This window comes from Panthera leo, chromosome B1 (assembly GCF_018350215.1).
Source record: "Panthera leo isolate Ple1 chromosome B1, P.leo_Ple1_pat1.1, whole genome shotgun sequence".
NCBI lineage: Eukaryota > Metazoa > Chordata > Mammalia > Carnivora > Felidae > Panthera > Panthera leo.
This window is the reverse complement of record NC_056682.1, coordinates 15244256-15256463: the sequence shown is the minus strand read 5'-3', so window position 1 is coordinate 15256463 and position 12208 is coordinate 15244256. Positions and strand designations below refer to the sequence as shown.

The 12208-nt window shown below is 41.5% G+C and overlaps 1 long non-coding RNA gene across 2 annotated transcripts in view; it reads left to right on the top strand.

Moving 5' to 3' along the window:
• LOC122217374 overlaps nucleotides 1–11585 on the top strand; it is a 38426-nt gene extending 26841 nt beyond the window's left edge. The window contains exons 7-8 of one of the 2 annotated variants that reach the window (XR_006201442.1): nucleotides 130–419; nucleotides 11408–11585. This is a non-coding gene — a long non-coding RNA (uncharacterized LOC122217374). Of the gene's footprint in view, nucleotides 1–129; nucleotides 1029–11407 lie in introns of those variants that run through there. The other variant, XR_006201441.1, reaches the window with a different exon arrangement.
• Nucleotides 11586–12208: the final 623 nt, after the last annotated feature.

Below are 12208 nucleotides of genomic sequence, written 5' to 3'. Positions count from 1 at the left end.
CCCAAGGAGGAACGGAGTAAATGGCCGCGAGGGAGAGGGGTTTGATTATCAGATGGTTAAACGTGGCATGATAGCGTTCTACGAGAAGTTTTGAAACAAGTCAACATATGTTCCCTTTGCTTCCCACAGACCCGAACAGAAAACATCTGGAGGTACACACAGCGGCGCTACGTGAAACATCTGTGTGTGACTCACACGCTGGGCTGCTTGCTCTTTGCCGGCTCTTGACTCCATTCCCACCCTTCCCGCCTTTCTCCAGAGGGACCGGAAGCCTGTGAACTACACTTCCCAGACTCCCCAGCGGGCTGGCTTCCACTTAGCTTCTACCCGTGGGGCAGACAGCAGTGGGAGGCTGCAAGGGAGGTGGGAGAAAAAGCCAATTTTTCTTCCATGTCTGCTGAAGGCTTTGGCAACAGCAGGTGAATGTGGGTTTGTGCTCAGGTGGTAGAGTTTCAACAGCAGTGGGGCAGGGGGGCTTCTGCAGCCTCTGTAGGGCAGAGTTCCCGAGCTCTGGCTCTGGCTCAGGCAGCAGCAGCAGTGACAGGCAACCCTGGGTGGGAGTTCAGCCTCCTGGCTTCCTGAAAGACGGCCCGACAAGAGCAGTGGAGCAGTGGGTATACCAGCAGCCTCAGCAGCAGAGCGGCTGCGGATTCTGGATCACACCATTTTTTCTGGGGCTCATTCAGCCTTGGGATGGTAGTCGCTTCCTGCTGTTACTGATCTCTGAATGATCTCAGCTTCCTTTTCATTTTCCTCCAGCCCTTCACATGTTGTGAACCGCCCCTCTGTTTGAAATTCCTATAGTAGTTTCTGTCCTGCTGACTGGACACTGACCGACGTAGACACATATAAACTAAACACAAACATTGAAGGCAAACCAAACTACCGTTTCACTGTGTTTAATCCCCTATTCCACCTGTATTTTGGAATTTACAGAAAGGAAAGGATAGGCAGCACTTTACCCCCCAAAATTAGCAAAATTCAGTTCCTGCCGTATGTCCTGCAGGTTCCACCAAGCCGGAAAAGAAGTTACACAAGTATTTTATCGTTTGTATTTATTTTAATGTTTATTTATTTTGAGAGAGAGTGTGCACGAGTGTGGGAAGGGGCAGACAGAGAAGGAGAATCCCAAGCAGGCTCTGCGCTGTGAGCACAGAGCCAGATTCGGGGCTCGATCTCGTGTACCGTGAGATCGTGACCTGAGCTGAAACCAAGAGTCGGGTGCTCAACCAACTGAGCCACCCATTTGCCCCAACACAAGTATTTTATTTTAATTTTTATTATTTAAAAAAATTTTTAATGTTTGTTTATTTTTGAGAGAGACAGAGAGAGAGACAGACAGATAGAGCATGAGCAGGGGAGGGGCAGAGAGAGAGGGAGACACAGAATCCGAAACAAACAGGCTCCAGGCTCTGAGCTGTCAGCACAGAGCCCGACACAGGGCTCAAACCCACGAACTCATGAACTGTGAGATCATGACCTGAGCTGAAGTCGGACGCTCAGCCAACTGAGCCACCCAGGCACCCCAACAACACAAGTATTTTAAAAGAAGAAATTTTCCTTGAGGGAGGCCTGTCTCTGACCTTAGTCTTTTTTAAAAAAATGTTTTTTAGTGTTCATTTATTTTTGAGAGAGAGAGAGAGAAAGAGAGAGAGAGAGAGAGAATGCAATTGGGGGATGGACAGAGAGAGAGGCAGATACCAAATCTGAATCAGGCTCCAGGCTCTGAGCTTTCAGCACAGAGCCTGACGTGGGGCTCAAACTCATGAGCCGTGAGATCATGAGCTGAGCTGAAGTCGACGCTTAACTGACTGAGCCACCCAGGTGCCCCTATAACCTTAACCTTTAATGACATTAATAACAGGTATGCTTTCACCAAGTGTTTTTTATATGTCAAGGCTCCCAAATATGTTATTATATTTAATTATCAAAATAACTCTAGAATTTAGTTATTAGTCTAATTTCATAATGAGGAAAATATTTTAATGGCACTGGTTGCTTGTTTAGTGGCTAAACGTCCCTCTCTAGTATGCACGCTCTTTGCAGTGTAACCTAGCCGTCCCTCCCATGCAGCAGCGCAGTTTAGTTCTTCACTGCCTCCCCCTTCCCAGAATTGTGAGGACCTTGTGACCTACTCTGGCCTATAGAACGTGCCAGAAGAGACATGCATGTGAGTTCCGGAGCCCCCGCTCAAGAGGTGTGGCAGGTTCTGCCCTCATTCATTTGGACCATTGTCCTATAATGCCTATAACAGCAGCATGTATAGCCCTATTAGAGGATGTGAGGCTGTGTGGAGAAGAAACAAAATGCACCAGCTGACAGCCAAGTACCCACTTCTCGCGTGTGAGTGTGGCCATCTTGGACCTTCCAACAAGTTGCCTTTCACTGAAAGCAACTACGTGAGCAAGCCAGACAAAACTAGAAGAGGAACCACCCGGGTGACCCACAGATTTATGAGAAATAAGAAATCATCACTGTTTTCTTTTTTCTTATTTTGAGAGAGAGAGAGAGCTAGCTAGAGAGTGTGTGAATGGGGGAGGGGCAGAGAGAGAGGGAGAAAGAGAATCTCAAGCAGGCTTCTGTCTGTCAGTACGGAGCCCGACTTGGGGCTCAGTCTCATGAGCCATGAGATCATGACCTGAGCCAAAATCAAAACTTAGGTGCTCAACCTAATGAGCCACCCAGGTGCCCCTAATCGTTATTTTCTTAAGCCACTAAATCTATAGTCAGCAATATATAACTGATAAAGTGCCATTTGTTGTTTGCACCAAGCCTCTATCCTACCTTCATTTGCTGATAGCATCCCAAATCCCTTCTGCTGTACTTGCTAAGAAGATGCGCATCCCCCTCCTGGTCAAGGGGCATGCATGTGACTTGGACTGGTCCCATTGGATGCTCTGTCTCTGGAATTTGATTCATGACCAGAGGGAGGAAAATTCTGGATAAAACTATTAAGATCTGGTTTCTGCCATCGAGATGCTTTGGAGCTGTTGGTTCTTATCTGCTCCAAATCTTTGCCTGAATCAGTTTCTGATGCTCGTGACCACGTACCCCCAGCTGATATACTGTGACAAATTAAGAAGCCACCTCTAAGTCATTCTGCTGTGGGCAGCAGCACTGCAACTTGAACCCACATCTGTCCTGTTAACCTTCCACGTATCCATGTTGCCTCCCCAGTTGCCTCCAGTCTAGTTTCCTCACGCATTTTCGCATCTTGAAGATGCCTGGCCTTTCTCAACAGGCACTTATAAGGACCGATGATCCCGCTGTGAGCTGTAACTTGACATCGATATAGGGTCTCTCACCCAATAAATGTGGTAGTAACCACAGAAGGGGCTTTTTAAACTGGAGAAATAGTGTGTGGAGCACAAAGTGGTGGATTTTTTCGAGATTTATTGAAGCGTAATTGACATATGGCAAAATGTACAATATTTGAGTGCACGTATTTAAAGTGTACAGTTCGAGAAGTTTTGTCATATGCAGCTACCCACAGAACCATCGCCACAGCTGCGATGATGAGCATCCATCACCACCAAAAGTTTCATTTCCTTGTGCCCCTCTGTGAGTCCTCCCCCATCTCTAGCCCCCATCAAGTAAAGCCCATCTGCTTTCTGCCTCTATAGATTAGCTCGTACTCTCCAAAATTATATATAGAAATCACACATCCTGCATCTTTTTCTCTAGTTTCTTCTGTTCAGCATAATCTGGACATTCGTCTGTGCTGTCATACATCAACAGTTTATTCCTTTACATTGCCGAGTACTATTTCATTTGCACAGATAACACCACGGCGTGTTTATCTATTCATTTGTCGAAGGACATTTGGGTCGGTTCTTGTTTTGCGCTATTGCCAATCAAGCTTCTATGAACATGCATGTAGAAGTCTTTGGAGGGACACATGCTTCCATTTCTCTTAGGTAAAATCTAGGAGTGGAATGAGTGGATCATATAATAGGTGTGTATCTAAATTTTTAAGAAACTGCCACTCTATTTTCCAAAATACTTAACACTGTTTTGCACTCCTACTAGCAGTATGTGAGGGCTCGATTCCTCCACGTTCTCGCAAAACTTGTTGTGTTCAGTCTTTTAGATTCTGACCATTTTAATAAGGTATAACGGTGTCTCATTATGGTTTTAATTTACTCTAATGACAAATTCTGTTGATCGTATTTTCGTGTAGTTATTTTATCTTCTTCAGTGAGGGGTCTGTTAAAATATTTTGACCATTTAAAAATCGGGTTTGTTTTTTTATTATTGAATTTTGAGAATTCTTTATATGTTCTGGATATAAGCCCTTTTTCAGATATGTGCTTTGAAAATATTTTCTCCTAGCTTGTGACTTGTCTGTTTTAATAGCATCTTTTGAAGAGCAGGTGTTTTACATTTTGATGAAGTTAAAGTTAATCAATTTGTTTTGAATGCATCGTGTTTATGGTGGTATATGTAAGAGATCTAACCCAAGGTCACAAATATTTCCTTCTAGAAGTTTTACAGTTTTAGGTTTTCCATTTAGTTGTATGATCCATAGTTTTCGTATATTGTGCAAGGTATGGATTGAGCTTTTTGTGTATGGATTACCAGTTGGATTGGCATCATTTGTTGAGATGACACAGTAGAAAAATAGGAAAGACTCATTCTCCATTTACTTGCTTTTGCATCTTTGTAAAACATTGATTCTCCATTCATGTGTGGGTCCCCTGTCCCCTGTCTCAACTTTTTCTTATGCTCCCTCACTTTATTTGTCTATCTTCATGCCAAAATTATTCTTTCTCAATGACTGTACCTTTAGAGTAAGCTTTGTGATCTAGTCATATTAATCCCCTTCTTTTTAAATTCAGCTCTTAAAAAAAAAAACCAAAAAACTTGTTTTGGCTATTCTAGGTCTTTTACATTTCCATAAAAATTTTAGAATCACGGGGATGCAAGCTGGTGCAGCCACTCTGGAAAATAGTATGGAGGTTTCTCAAAAAAACTAAAAATAGAAGTAGCCTATGGCTCAGCAATTGCACTACTAGGCATTTATCCAAGGGATACAGGTGTGATATTTCGAAGGGACACATGCACCCCCATGTTTATAGCAGCACTATCGACAAGAGCCAAAGTGTGGAAAGAGCCCAAATGTCCATTGATGGATGAATGGATAAAGAAGATGTGGCATATATACATAATGGAGTATTACTCAGCAATCAAAAAGAATGCAATCTTGCCATTTGCAACTATGTGGATGGAACTGGAGGGTATTATGCTAAGTGAAATGAGTCAGTCAGAGAAAGACAAAAATCATATGACTTCACTCATATGAGGACTTTAGGAGACAAAACAGATGAACATAAGGGAAGGGAAACAAAAATAATAAAACAGGGAGGCGGACAAAACAGAAGAGACTCATAAATATGGAGAACAAACTGAGGGTTTCTGGAGGGGCTGTGGGAGGGGGGATGGGCTAAATGGGTAGGGGCACTAAGGAATATACCCTGAAATCACTGTTGCACTATATGCAACTAATTTAGATGTAAATTTTAAAAAATAAAAATTTTAGAATCAGCTTATTACTTTCCACACACATACAAATGTGCTGAGACTCTGATTGGAATTGCACTGGAGAGGTCAATTTCAGGGAGAATGCTCATCTTAACAATGTTGGATCAGTCCTCTTTCTAAGAAAATGGTATATATCTCCTTAGTTGTTTAGACCTTCTTTAGTTTCTCTCTGCAGTATTTTATAGTTTTCAGTGGACAGATATTTTAGTTGTGTGAGATTTATTCTTAAATATTTCTGATCTTATTTTAAAAGGTGTTTTTTTCTTATAATTTCCATTTCAATGGTTTGTTGTTAGTATGTAGAAATACAATATCCATTCTTGTTAAAACAAAAAAACAAACAAAAAAACCCAAAACTCTTAGCAAACTAGGATTACCTATTTAAGGCAATAGGGAAGGATTTTTATTGGGCTCTCATGCCAATCCAGGCAATGCTATCCGTGTGCTTTTAGCTACGTACCTCACACTGATACCTGCCTACCACATCCTGTTCAACAGAAAGGAATGTCTTTTTATCCTTTGAGAAAACATCCTTTTTGTTCTCGGTGAACATCTTCTCAAATAATAAGTCGGATTGAGAAATGAACAAAATGTGGTGTATACACATGCCATGGAATATTATCCAGCCATAAAAAGGAATAAAGTTGTAAATAAAAAGGAATAAAGGCTACAACATGGAGGGACCTTGAAAACATGTCGCCAAGTGAAAGAAGCCAGTCACAAAAGGACAAAAACCGTATGATTCTGCTTATGTAGGGTACCTGGAATAGACACATTCTTAGAGACAGAAAGTAAATCAGAAATTACTAGGGGCCTTACTGTTTAATGGGTACAGAGTTTGAAATGATGACAAAAGTCTTGGCAATGGTGGTGTTGGTGGTACAACCTTGTGAATGCACTTAATGCCACGGTATTGTAAACTTAACAATGGTTAAAATGGTAAATTTTATGTTGTGTGTATTTTACCTTGATATAAACATACCAAAATGAAAATAAAATACTGGATGCCTTGGGCCATCGGGTTCCATGCAGGGCCCCTTTGCTGAAAGAACAGACAAGACTATGTTTCCAAAGCTTTTCCATCCCAGATCACTTGCAAACTTCCTCTTTTAGCTGGACATCCCCTCCCCAACCATTTCTACTGACCTTACCACTCAGCTTCTAGTCTCAAACCCACCAGTGAAACTTTCCAGAATGACAGAAAGACTGGGGAATGGGTTTGTTTGAAGCCATCATTTTTCGGTTTTAATCAAAAAATTTTAAATATTTTAAGAGCAAAATTGGTATATAAAGTAAGCTAAAATATAACTGCAACTTTAGGGGAACTTCATTACACATGGTATCGATTCCCAGCATGTGATCAGCCTGTTTTTATTCTCCTTTGCTCTTCTCTCAGAAAGTAAGAATAAAATGGCCTTGCTTAAATATAACAACCTAACCTCTTGTTATTTCCTTGTATTAGATGGGTTTCTAAAATTTACCTGGAGGTCTCTCAAGCTGGCTCTGTGGCTAGGATGCTTAGAGAATGGTTGTGTTCTTTATAACCACTCATATAAGGTTTGCTTTTTACGTTTCAGGAGGCAGAAAATCCCTTAAAGATTTTCTTTGTAAATAAGACCTTTTACATAGAACTGATTATATATTTCACCTAAGATGGGGAAGCTTTTGCCCAAGAGCAGTGTGCAGGGCTTGAACCTGACTCAAGGTCACCAATTAACCCATTTTTTTTTAACGTTTATTTATTATTGAGAGACAGAGAGAGACAGAGCGTGAGCATGGGAAGGGGCAGAGAGGGGGGAGACACAGAATCCGAAGCAGGCCCCAGGCTCTGAGCTGTCAGCACAGAGCCCAACGCGGGGCTCGAACCCACAAACTGCGAGATCATGACCTGAACCCAAGTGGGATGCTTAACCGACTGAGCCACCCAGGTGCCCCTCAATTAACCCATGTTTGAGAAGAACCTATGTATAATAAGAAGAAATGAATGTGGAACTGGCTGTTAACAGATGCTGATAGTTACTTTTATGTGTCCAACATTATTCTGGATGTTTCTGTGAGGGTGTTTTTGGATGTGATTAACATTGCCCTCCATGGTGTGGGTGGGCCTCATCCAAACAGTTGAAGGCCCAAACAGGACAAAAGCTGACCTCCCCCAGGCGAGAGGGAGTTCTACAGCCGACTGCTTTGGGGCTTGAACTGCATTGGCTCCTTCCTGAGTATCCAGCCTACTGGCTCACCTGCAGATTTGGGTTTGCCAGCCTCCATAGTCCTGTGGGGGTAATTCCATTGGATAAAATTCTTTCTCTGTATACACATATCCTTTTGGTTCTGCTTCTCTGGAGAATCCTGACTGAAACACAGATCTAGGCCTGAGTCCTCTGCTATATATTTGCTGAATAATTTTAGTAAGTCAGTTCACCTCTCTGAGCCTGAATTTCTTCATCTATAAAGTGAGATGTTTATATTACCTTGAAGTGTCCTGGAGAGAACGTATCCACATCACGTGACGTAGCATGGGCACTGAACAAAGGGTAGCTTTTAAGAGGGAACACTACGAACTTGAAACTAAAGAAACCATTTCTCCTCCCCTTAAGGAGCTTATACCCCTTTGCAGGAAACAGAAATAACAATGGGGGTGCTGTGTGCCAATACCAAATCAGCAGTGTTACCTGTTCAGGCTCTTGGGTATGAAGAAAACCAAGCACCCCACCCCTAAATGTGCCACCTTGGCGTAAGGATTGTCTTGAGCTAAAGGAAATTAGCTCTCTCCCCTCTCCCAGTCTAAAAGCAGAACATAAATTTCCATTTATAAAGGCGTGTCTCTTGCCCTATCAAGACAAGAACTCCAGAGAACTCTGAGCCCCAGAGGTGACTCTTATTTGCATGACAAACCTTTCTGAACAACCCTATTTACTTTTCCTTCCCTTAACTTCCCATAAGTTACCGCCAGAAACCCCCAACTCCTTTTCCTTTGTCTCGCCTAAAATGATATGTGTGTATGTATACATATATACACACATATATACATATATACACACATATATACATACATACGTATACATGTGTGCGCATATGCCCCAAATACTAATTCCCTCCTTGAATCATGTCTCTTTGCGAACTCCAGTGCATTCTGATATAACGAAATCTGTTGTTGTTTTTTTTTTTTTCTTGTTAATCTGTCTTCTGTCAACTTTATTTGCAGGTCCTCCAGCTATTGAATGTGGGAAGGTAGAGGAAAAGAAAGGTTTATCTCCCCTATCGTATCATTCAAAATATAGGAGATTTTGTGATTAAGGCTTGACCCCCTGAACAGATATTACCAATCTCCAGTCTTAAACCTATTCTTCTCCTCTTGAATTGATGGTATATCGACTTAGAGAAAATAATAACAAAGATATTTAGACGAGTAACACTGGCAGCTAATTAGGTAAAATAGCTGGAAAAGTCTATTTAAGAGCAAAATAGTCCAAAAAAAAAAAAAAAAAAAGTAAAGGGATCCATAATCATAGGTGGATTATAGTCAGTTTATTTTTGTTAGATGTTGAAATTAGATCTGTTGAGTTATATATTGTCTGAGCTTCAGTTTTGCTCATCTATAAAATTCGGTTAGTGGTATAGGGGGAATGCAGCGAAAGCTCGAGTCCTTGAATAATGGAAAGACAAATGGTTGACAGTCATGGAGTCAAAAACTTTACCAAACCCCAGGCTAGGTGGTCCCAAGGCAAAGACAAGTGGAATTAACAGAGAATCATATTTTATTTTTATTTTTTAGGTTGATTTATTTAAGTAATCTCTACACCCAAGGTTGCAGTCATACCCATGACCCCGAGATCAAGAGTCTCATGCTTTTCCAACTGAGCCAGCCGGGTGCCCCGAGAATTGCGTTTTAATGACAGAGATGACAGGGTAAATGGAGAAAGGAGATTGATTCTGGAAAAATTGAAAGAACAGCAGAAATACTGGGAACCTCCTGATTCTGAGGGCCTGTTCAAGAATTTAATCTTCAAAATACTTTCCCAACCTCATTTTTAGTGAAGGAAGTTATATTAAAAAGAGTAATATGGAGAACTTGTGCCTCTATGAACCAGAATAAGTCTAGTTTCTACAACACTCAGGGTGATCAGTTGGTCGAGGCAAAGGAATGTGGAGACTCCTGATGTCAGTGACCTAGGGCTACTACAACTGGCCGTCCTGACCTTAAGAGGATTCTAGGTGAGCCCAGAAGACAAGATATTTTGTCAGACCCAAGTTCAACCATGTGGCCCTCATGGAGTATATAACATACTGTTTGTTGATCAGGCCAGTACCCAAGGAGGAGTCAGCTGTGTGCATGCCTCCGTGCAGGGATTCTCCAACCTCCAGTTTACAGATGAACACAGAAGGGGCCATGGAAGACTGCAGAGTATGCGTTCCTTTTCTGCTCTTTTCCTGCACAGGTGCCAATGCATTAAAAGTGAGAGCAAAGGGGAAGCCTGTGTTTTGATTAGGTGCCGAGCAATATTTGCACTCTGATTCCTGTCCTAGACTACAGAGAAAGGGATTCTACAAACTTATATTTGGAGAGGGGATTTCTTGTTACTCCCTAAATTCCTAACTTCAGCTCAGCTATCCCATCAGTACAGAGGGGTTTTCTTCACTGAGTCATAAAGATAACCTCCAGGCTGTCTCCAGAGGTAAAAGGAAGTTGCCTTATATTAGCATTTTTAACGTATTTTTAAGAAGTGCAATTCATTTAACAAAAATTTAATACACATCAATTCTTTATGTTTATTGCTATTAATTTTTGCAGAGGAAAAAAAAGGTCCCAACCCTCAAAGATTTTATAACTGGGAATCAAACATAAAATTAACTAAGGCTATACACAAAGTACACTTATATTATTGATTTTAATAAAGGAGCACTAACCTTCATGGAGGATCTCCTGTGTTCCCGGTACTGGCATAGAAACTTTCATTTACCCCTCTGATTAGGCTGCCCACCTCAGTGAGAGATACTATCTGCCTTTAACAAAAGAAAGCTCTAGGCTCAGAATGGTTAAGGAACCAGGTCCTCCCACCCAGAGTTTTGATTCAAATTCCAGGAATCGTTCTACTACATCAAACGTGATGATAAATATCACAAGCTTTTATCAAGAATGATCACTGGATTTTGCTGTGTCCAAAAGCACACCATTTCCTTGGCTTCCCTGAACAGCCCCACTCCCAGCTGGACAAGTACAAGGCCTTATAAGTACAACTCGTCTGCATTCCATTGGCATAAATTCCTATCACATAGCCTTTTCCCTTCCCTATTTCCCATCCTCTGGCTTTTAAAGAGGTAGTTGCCCTTCAAGGAATTTTTTTTTTTTTTTTTTTTTTTTTTTTTTTTTGCCACTAACAAACAGCAAAGGCCCTTTCTGAAAACTTTGCTGTCCAGTAACACCTCTGTGGAATCATTCAACACATGACAATTTTGTGTGACCATATGTTCCTGTTGGTTTTGTTCTCGGAGTGGTCACAAAGCTAAGTGCAAGGCCAGGAGCGAAAAAGAAGTTAAACTGATGGTATGACTTTCTATCAGCTTTCTCTGCTGTTTTGCGGTGGGTGAGCCCTCACACATCACATATACGTACACACCTTTATGTGATATTTATAAGTGCATCTGAGAAGAATGGAAGTTTCACGTTGACCAGTTAAGGTAGACCATGACTTGGCCATTCTAAATGTCACGCAGATAATGCCCAAAAGAGCTCATCCCCAAATCACATGTTGGCTCTCAATTGATCATTTTGTTAACGTTAAGATTAGACAGGAAATGTTGTTTTTAGAGAGTCTGGAATTTTAATAAGTCTAAAGACTCCTGATGGTCTTATTTATTTTATTTGCAGGGTTCCCCAAAGGAATTTCACAGCGCACTCCACAGCCAGAAGTAAGCATCTTCTTACTTAGCAAAACAAAAGTTGATGGACACAGAGAGTCCCACACTGGTGTATCTGTGGTACAAAGATGTGAGATTGGGAACAAAGAAAGAAGCAGACCACAATGGGTGGCAGCACGTACCGTTAATAAAAGGACCAGCAAGTAGTGCAAAAGTAAGTTTGAGCGGGGAGGTTTTCTGTGCCTTTTGAAATGATGTAAAAAGAACACTGGAATCAGGCCAGAGGGGAGAAACGGTAGCCTCAAGGGGCTTTTGCTGGCTGCAGGACACCAGCCTGGTATCCTAGTATCATTCAAAAGCTGAACTGATTCATCCACACACACGAACATACAAACAGGAACACACACATTTAAAAAAAATGGTTCCTGGAGTGGCAGCGTGTCCTCTTTTAATTCACCCCTAGCTCAATGCCATTTAGTTAGTTTTATTACTCCTTCTAATAAACGGGCTGGGGAGGTTTGCTATAAAAGGGTTTAATGGTGAAGAACCAATATGCAAGGTCCTAGAAATATAACAACACCTGTTACAACAAAGGTCCTTAACAATACGTGCCTGCTTTCTAGAGCTTTGGGGGGAACTCGTTAAACTAAGGGACACAGACATTCGTATGTGGGCTTATGTGCCTCTGAACTTCATTACCAGGTGCTTTGTTACAATGAAAGCAAGTCTCAGACTGAATTTGGCCATAAAATAAACATTTGGAAGCCAGCAGGCATGAAAAAGTTGTACAACCAGTTCTGTAAACTCAGTG